Consider the following 7398-nt stretch of genomic DNA (forward strand, 5'->3'; position numbering starts at 1 on the left):
GTGAGCGACTGAGTTTATTAATGTGGAAGAGGCCCAAGCCACTCGGAGGAAAGAAGTTGTCACTCCCACTCTCGCTCCAAATGTGGATCGTCCGGTGGTGTCTGCTCAACCACCCAGAGGCCCTCGTGTAGTTCCTCCACAGTGACATCTTGAACCGCGACCTCAAGCTGTGCAACACGTGGGAGTTCCTTAAGAGATCCCATAAAGATAGTGCACATATCATCAAATGAATACTTACAGTACATAAAATTGTTATACTCTGAGGAATCAGCAAGCTCATAATCCTCAATATTAGCGGCATTCTCCAACCCCAAATCGTCGACAGTATCTGAGGAAAAATAGTGTGCTCAAGTTGGAGTATTGGACAGTTAAATTATAGACAGGAGTTCTGCCACTCCCGGCCGGGCAAGCTCAAGCACCTGGTTAGGCGCAATAAGAAACAACATCAGTTCGACAATAAGAAAATCGCAGTAACGCTCCCCGGGGTAATATTAACATGATAGTTGAAAGACCGACAAATGGTGATTCTAACCAGGTGAGGAAATCACATGCCAAGCTACTGGAGATTCATAATGTGGGATGTAGCGCAGAAAAGGCGATCGAGCTAGAAAATATAGCTTTTAGTATATTACCAGTCGAGTGAAGGCCGAATGAGCACCAATGTGCTTATATATGTTTGATTGGACAAAGCCCGACCGAGCGTAAAGATGCTCATCCTTATAAAGCTTAAAGTATATTACCAGCCAAGTGAAGGCCGAGCGAGCACCAGTGTACTTATATGCGCTTGACCGGCAAAGCCTGACCGAGCATAAAGGCTCTTAGCCTTATACAACTTTTAGTATATTACCAACTGAGTGAAGGCCGAGTGAGCACAGTGTTCTTATATGTGCTCGGCCGGACAAAGCCCAACCGAGCATAAAGGCACTTATCCTAATATAGATTTTAGTATATTATAGGCCGAGTGAAGGCCGAGTGAGCACCAGTGTGCTTATATGTGCTCGGCCAGGCAGAGCCCGAATGAGCATAAATATACTTAGCCTTATATAACTTTTAGTATATTACCGACCGAGTGAAGGCCAAGCGAGCACCAGTGTGCTTATATGCGCTCGGCTGAGCAAAGCCCGATTGAACGTAAAGGTACTCAGTCTAATAAAGCTTATAGTATATTCTCGGTCGAACCATGCTTAACATAAGGTATTCTCATTATATACACGACCGGCTTGATTGCCCGACCGAAATATGTTCCACAAAAGGTATTCTCAATATATACATGACCGATTTGAATAACCGATCGAAATATATTCCACATAAGGTATTCTCACTATATACACGATCGACTTGAATGACCGACCGAGACATGTTTAACAGAAGATAGCATACAAGCATGACAACTTGGCAAATTTGGCGGGAAACATTCTTTAGAAGCTTCCTCAGTTACAAGGACATGTTTGTATTCATATTTCATCAGGAATATGAGTCATAAATGATAAAAGAGGTACGTCTGAGGTACAAAAAAGATTCTTAAAGGATTATTGCATGAAGCTTAAAGTGTGACTTCATCTCCTAATGATGTGCGTAGATTTTATATACTTTTATGCATGTTTTGACGCACATTTACATACTTTGAGCATGCTTGATCTATACATTTTTGTACTTCCAGTCTTCCTTTTAGCATATTTACTCTTTTTGTTCGGAGATTTACTTTTGTGCATTTTCTGTACACAGGAGTCGAATTCGGTGAAGATTCTACATTCTTGGATAAAACTTATGAGCTAAGCAAGCGAGAAAACACCTGACCGTGTACGCAAGTGTACGGAAATGTCACAAGTAATACAAAAGATTATCGTATCCACAGGGACTGGAATAAGTACTAGAAATATCTCAAAGCGAATTAGCTAAACAACTAATCAATTGGTTTCAAATGCTAAGGATGAAAAACAAATCTAAAATGAAAGACTAACAAACAAGTATTTGGGGGTTTGAGTTATGATAAAGGGAGGTTCTAGGAGTTTTGGTTTCTTTGTAAGATCTCTTGAATGTATATGGTTTACCAATTCTTATTTCTCAATTGTCTAATAATTGTATAAGGTTGTCGGTTCTCTCTTGCAATAGATCACCGGCTTAGGACTGAAAAATGTACCTAAATGTAATCAATTAAATATGAACCTACGTTGTCCTTACACAGGATTGCACCTATTACTATACTTCCCTCGGATATCAACATAGAAGTTCATAGCTTCTTAACTCATAAAGATACAAGGATTGAATCATAAAATCTATCCTACCCCTCTTGAATATTCTCATTTCCCCTTCAAGATTATCCCCCAAACGTCCTTACACGGGCTTGCACCTGTCACGTGGATCCCTCGGAAAATCGAGTGAGGGTTTATCCCTACAAAGTCTATAAGATATCCAAACGATCAATCAAGAATGAGAATTAAGCCCTAATCATAATTAATCATTCAAGATCCAATCGATACAAACTAGGCAACATCATAGAAAACAAGAAATGACAAATCCACAAGAGTTTACATCAATTTATCTCACAAATACTCCATCCTAGAACAATAAGATCTACTCCATAAAACGAAGGAAGAAGACCAAAGATAAGAAGATTATAAGCATTCTTCAATCCCAATCCAAGAAGAGGAAAGAAAGAAAACTTATCTACAATATAGCTCCATTTTCAGATCCAATCCTCGCTTCCGGAGTCGAATTCGCCAAGATCTCCCTTTAGATTGCCCAAAAATCCTCTTAAGAATGAGAGAAATCCACCAAATCTTGCTTTCTCCCAAAGGGGAGAAGATCTTGTTGTTCTAGGATGGAGGGAGTATTTGTGAGATAAATTGATGTAAACTCTTGTGGATTTGCCATTTCTTGTTTTCTATGATGTTGCCTAGTTTGTATCGATTGGATCTTGAATGATTAATTGTGATTAGGGCTTAATTCTCATTCTTGATTGATTGTTTGGATATCTTATAGACTTTGTAGGGATAAACCCTCACTCGATTTTTCGAGGGATCCACGTGACAGGTGCAAGCCCGTGTAAGGACGTTTGGGGGATAATCTTGAAGGGGAAATGAGAATATTCAAGAGGGGTAGGATAGATTTTATGATTCAATCCTTGTATCTTTATGGGTTAAAAAGCTATGAACTTCTATGTTGATATCCGAGGGAAGCATAGTAATAGGTGCAATCTTGTGTAAGGACAACGTAGGTTTATATCTAATTGATTACATTTAGGTATATTTTTCAGTCCTATGCCGGTGATCTATTGCAAGAGAGAATCGGCAACCTTTTACAATTATTAGACAATTGAGAAATAAGAATTGGTAAACTATATACATTCAAGAGATCTTACAAAGAAACCAAAACTCCTAGAACCTCCCTTTATCATAACTCAAACCCCCAAATTCTTGTTTGTTAGTCTTTCATTTTAGATTTGTTTTTCATACTTAGCATTTGAAACCAATTGATTAGTTGTTTAGCTAATTCGCTTTGAGATATTTCTAGTGCTTATTCCAGTCCCTGTGGATACGATAATTTTTTATATTACTTACGACATTTCTGTACACTTACGGAACGTAACAAGTTTTTGGCGTCGTTGCCGGGGACTGCGCTATAACATTGGAAATTATCAATTGAGTTAGACTAGACATAACTTCTCTTTTCATTTGCATAGTTGAATCTAACTTTTAGAATTTTGTTTTCATAATTTGTTCTTGTATAATTGTTAGAATTTTGTTTTCATAAGTTTTTCCTTTCTTGTATAACATTTTTGTCAATTCCTTTTGTTGTAACTCTAATTCTGCATCTTGATTCTAACATTCTTGTCTAACTTTTCTCTGTTTTCTCTTTTGATCTAGTTTCTTTCTTCTTTTCTTTTGTAAACATATCTTGCAATCTTTAGCATATGAATTATTCTAGACATTTTTCTTGTTCCTTTTGTCTTTTCTTTCTTGTTTTCATTATGCACTTTCTTTCTTGCAATTTAATTTCTGCATTTTCTTTCCTTCTTTTCATATTGCATTTCATTTCTTGTTTTTGATTCTTGAATATCCATGAGCACTAACATGTCAAGCAGACCCATGAGAAATTTTTCTACACCTTTTTCTGTAAAATTTTTGTCTCCCATTGTGCAACTTCAAATTGAAGCAGAAAGTTTCCTACTAGACCCAAAGATAATTTTCATGATACAAGGTCACAAATTTGGAGGAGAAGTATCAGAAAGTCCTTATCTGCATCTTGAACCATTTTTAGAGATTTGTGATTTGGTGAAATGTGAAGGAGTATCAGCAGATGCAGTTCGATTGATGGCATTTCCTTTCAGTATCAAGGATAAAGCAAGAACTTGGCTATATTCTCTCTGTCCTCAAAGCATCACAAGTTGGGAACAATTGGAAAAACAATTTTTGAATCATTTTTTCCCTCCAAATAGAACAGTGTATATGAGGAATTGCATAACAAATTTTGCTCAGATATACGGAGAATCATTATTTGAAGCATGGGATAGATTCAAGAGTCTTCAAAGACAGTGCCCTCATCATGGTTTTGAAAAATGATTGATTTTGCACATATTCTATGGGGGAATTTCTTTCTCAGACAAGAGTCTATTGGATTCATCAGCTGGAGGTTCTTTTATGGACAAAAGTGTAGATGAAGCTTTTTCATTAATTGATCAAGTGACATTGAACCTCTATGAATGGTTGAACAAAAGTTGGATGGAATTTCCCTCAGATATTCAAGAAGTGCAAGCCATAAATGTAAGAGAGCCTGTCAAACAAAATGAAGTTCAACCACCTAAAAATGTTGAAATTCACAAGTCACAGAGTGAGGAGTTCAAACATTTGGGGGCAAAGCTTGATAGTATTGTTTCAAAATGGTTTAAAGAAGATCCCCCTCCTACACAGTCAAGATCTAATGAAAAGTGTGATGATGTTGGGTTGAGAAGTGGCAAAAATCATGAAGAACTTCTGAAGAATGACATGTTTAGAATTGAGGAGAAGAATAATAGAAGATCACAAGAACTCGGTTCCATTTCTCTAGGAAGTTCCCAAAGGCCACAAGTATCTTTCCCTCAACGATTAATCACACCAACACTAGATAAGCAAGTTGGACCTCCTCCAAAAGCTCAAAGGGAATTTGGGAAAAAGGAAGTTCAGTCTTTCCCATGACCTTCACTAAGGGTTCCATAAAGGTTAGTGGGGGTCAATGAAAATAAAGACTTCTGTAAATCCTATGACACTAATATGGTTGAGTGCAGATTTTTGAATGTATATGAAGATGAGGATTTTTCAGATGAGGATTTTATTGATAATGCAGTGGTAAATAAGTTTTCAGATCTACTTCAAAATTTTATAGGGTGTTATAGTGACATTGAATTTTCAGATGATGAATGTGATGTGGTAGATCAACTTAAAACTACAAGTGAAGTTATTGATCCTCTTGTTATTGATTCTCCTATTGAGGGCATAGATGTTAGTTTATTTTTTAATGTATGTGTTGATGATGATGATATGGAAGAATGTGTAGGGAGCTGTGTTGTGGAAGCAGCATCTCAAGGATCACCACCTTTGTCAACACAACCTTTAGAGGTTTTAAGAATTGATCATGTTGTGGAGCAATGTGTAGGGACTTATGCAGAGCTAGTAGAGTCTCAAGAATCACCATCATTGATATCATCAACACCTGAGCTAGAGCCAGAACCATCATTTGATTCAGAGGAAGTCACATCTACATGTTTAGAAATTTCAGGTATTTCTCAGCAAAGTGAGGTTAGTATTTCTTATGATCTTTTGAAAAACTTTATGGAGGTACCTATAATTGACTTTGTTGGATGTGATTCAGTTTTTATTACTTATTCATCTTATCTTGATATGGTTCTAGCTCTATACTATATAACATGCTTGTGGGAGATTTGTTTTTCTTTTGGATGTGCAGATTTCACATGGGCCAATAATTGGAAGCTCAATCTGAACCGTCTTCGATCACCTGAAAAAATTTCCAAGAAGATAAAGATGGAGAGAGTTATACTTAACTTTGTAACTCCTTTGATGAAAGCTCTCTCCATAATAAGAGCCCTTGGTAGGAGGGTTCTAAAATATCTTATCCCTCCAAGTGCGAGATTTAGATGAATCTAATGAGGTGGTTGAGCTAATGACCTTAAACAAGCGCTTCTTGGGAGACAACCCAAGTTCATCCTCCTTATTTTCTTTTATGTCTTTAGTTCTCTCTTTATAATAAACATGTATCCTCTACTTAATTTGTCTTGTGTATCTTATTTTTATAGAATTCAAAGTTGTGGAGGAATGTGAGCATTGGATAGAAGAGTATTTTTAAAACATGAATGTCAACCATTTGGAGTTCATCACTTGGTAACTTCTCTAAATTTCATAAATCTTCTCCACATTGTTTTTAGTTTTCATTGGAATAATGAAAAGTTTAAGTCTGGGAGGATGCATTAGAAGCATTTGATTTAGTTTAGTTTTTGCATAATAATTTTTTTTATTTTTTTGCTAGTTGCATCATTCATCATATCATGATTGTTTGTTCCTTAATGCAAAATACTAGCACGTTCATTATCTAGATTCATGATGTTGTAAATGATGCTAGTAGTAAGCTTTATGTACTTCTTTTCTCTATCTTGGGTAGCATGAAATAAGCTAAGAATCATATGGAGATGAGCTTTAGTCTTGGCTTGACCTTAAGAATCTTATTTTCACTACACTTTGACTTGATGCTTGAATGGTTGATATAATTGAAATAGTCATGATTCATCTTGTTTGCTTAGTACTTGATTTCCATGGTGATTTTTCAAACTTCATTTTGGTTACTAGATGAGGCTCAACTCATGCAAACTCATTTGAAAAAATCAAAATATCCCAACATTTGTGCTAAAAGTACACTTGTGAAATAAGATTTGCATAATGCGAATGTTTATAAAAAAATTGAAAAAAAAGTGAATATGGGATATAAAAAACAGTGTCGTGAGTGGAATCTAGCAAGTCACCCCTTTTAGACCAAGTTAGGTTACTGGGGAAATGACTGCTTAGTTTCTCTTGAGATTGAGCACACCTTTGAGACCTTGGGTTGATTGAGAAATATGAACCAAGTGAGTGGCAAGTAAGTGCCTATCACTGGTTACTTGTCTCTCACCGGAAACATTAGGAATTCAAATTTGATGACGACTTCACTAGGACATCGATTGAAACTTGAAGGGGTTTTGAGTTACTTTTACACTATACACAAGATGCTTAAGCTTGAGCCATACTTGATTTTTCTCCATGATTATGCTTGTTATTGGAACTTTTTGATAGAGTTAGGAAAGTACATTAGGGTTTATTAATGCGTTGTAGAACATATGAATTTAGATTGCAGCATTTTACTTGAGGACAAGCA

General features: G+C 36.3%; 1 non-coding gene across 1 annotated transcript; it reads right to left on the reverse strand.

Annotated features, from left to right (window-relative positions):
• Positions 1-4446: 4446 nt before the first annotated feature.
• Positions 4447-4552, reverse strand: LOC121973903. The gene has a single exon (XR_006109809.1). It is a non-coding gene; the product is annotated as a small nucleolar RNA R71 (small nucleolar RNA).
• Positions 4553-7398: the final 2846 nt, after the last annotated feature.

This window comes from Zingiber officinale, chromosome 4A (genome assembly GCF_018446385.1).
Source record: "Zingiber officinale cultivar Zhangliang chromosome 4A, Zo_v1.1, whole genome shotgun sequence".
NCBI classification, from domain to species: domain Eukaryota; kingdom Viridiplantae; phylum Streptophyta; class Magnoliopsida; order Zingiberales; family Zingiberaceae; genus Zingiber; species Zingiber officinale.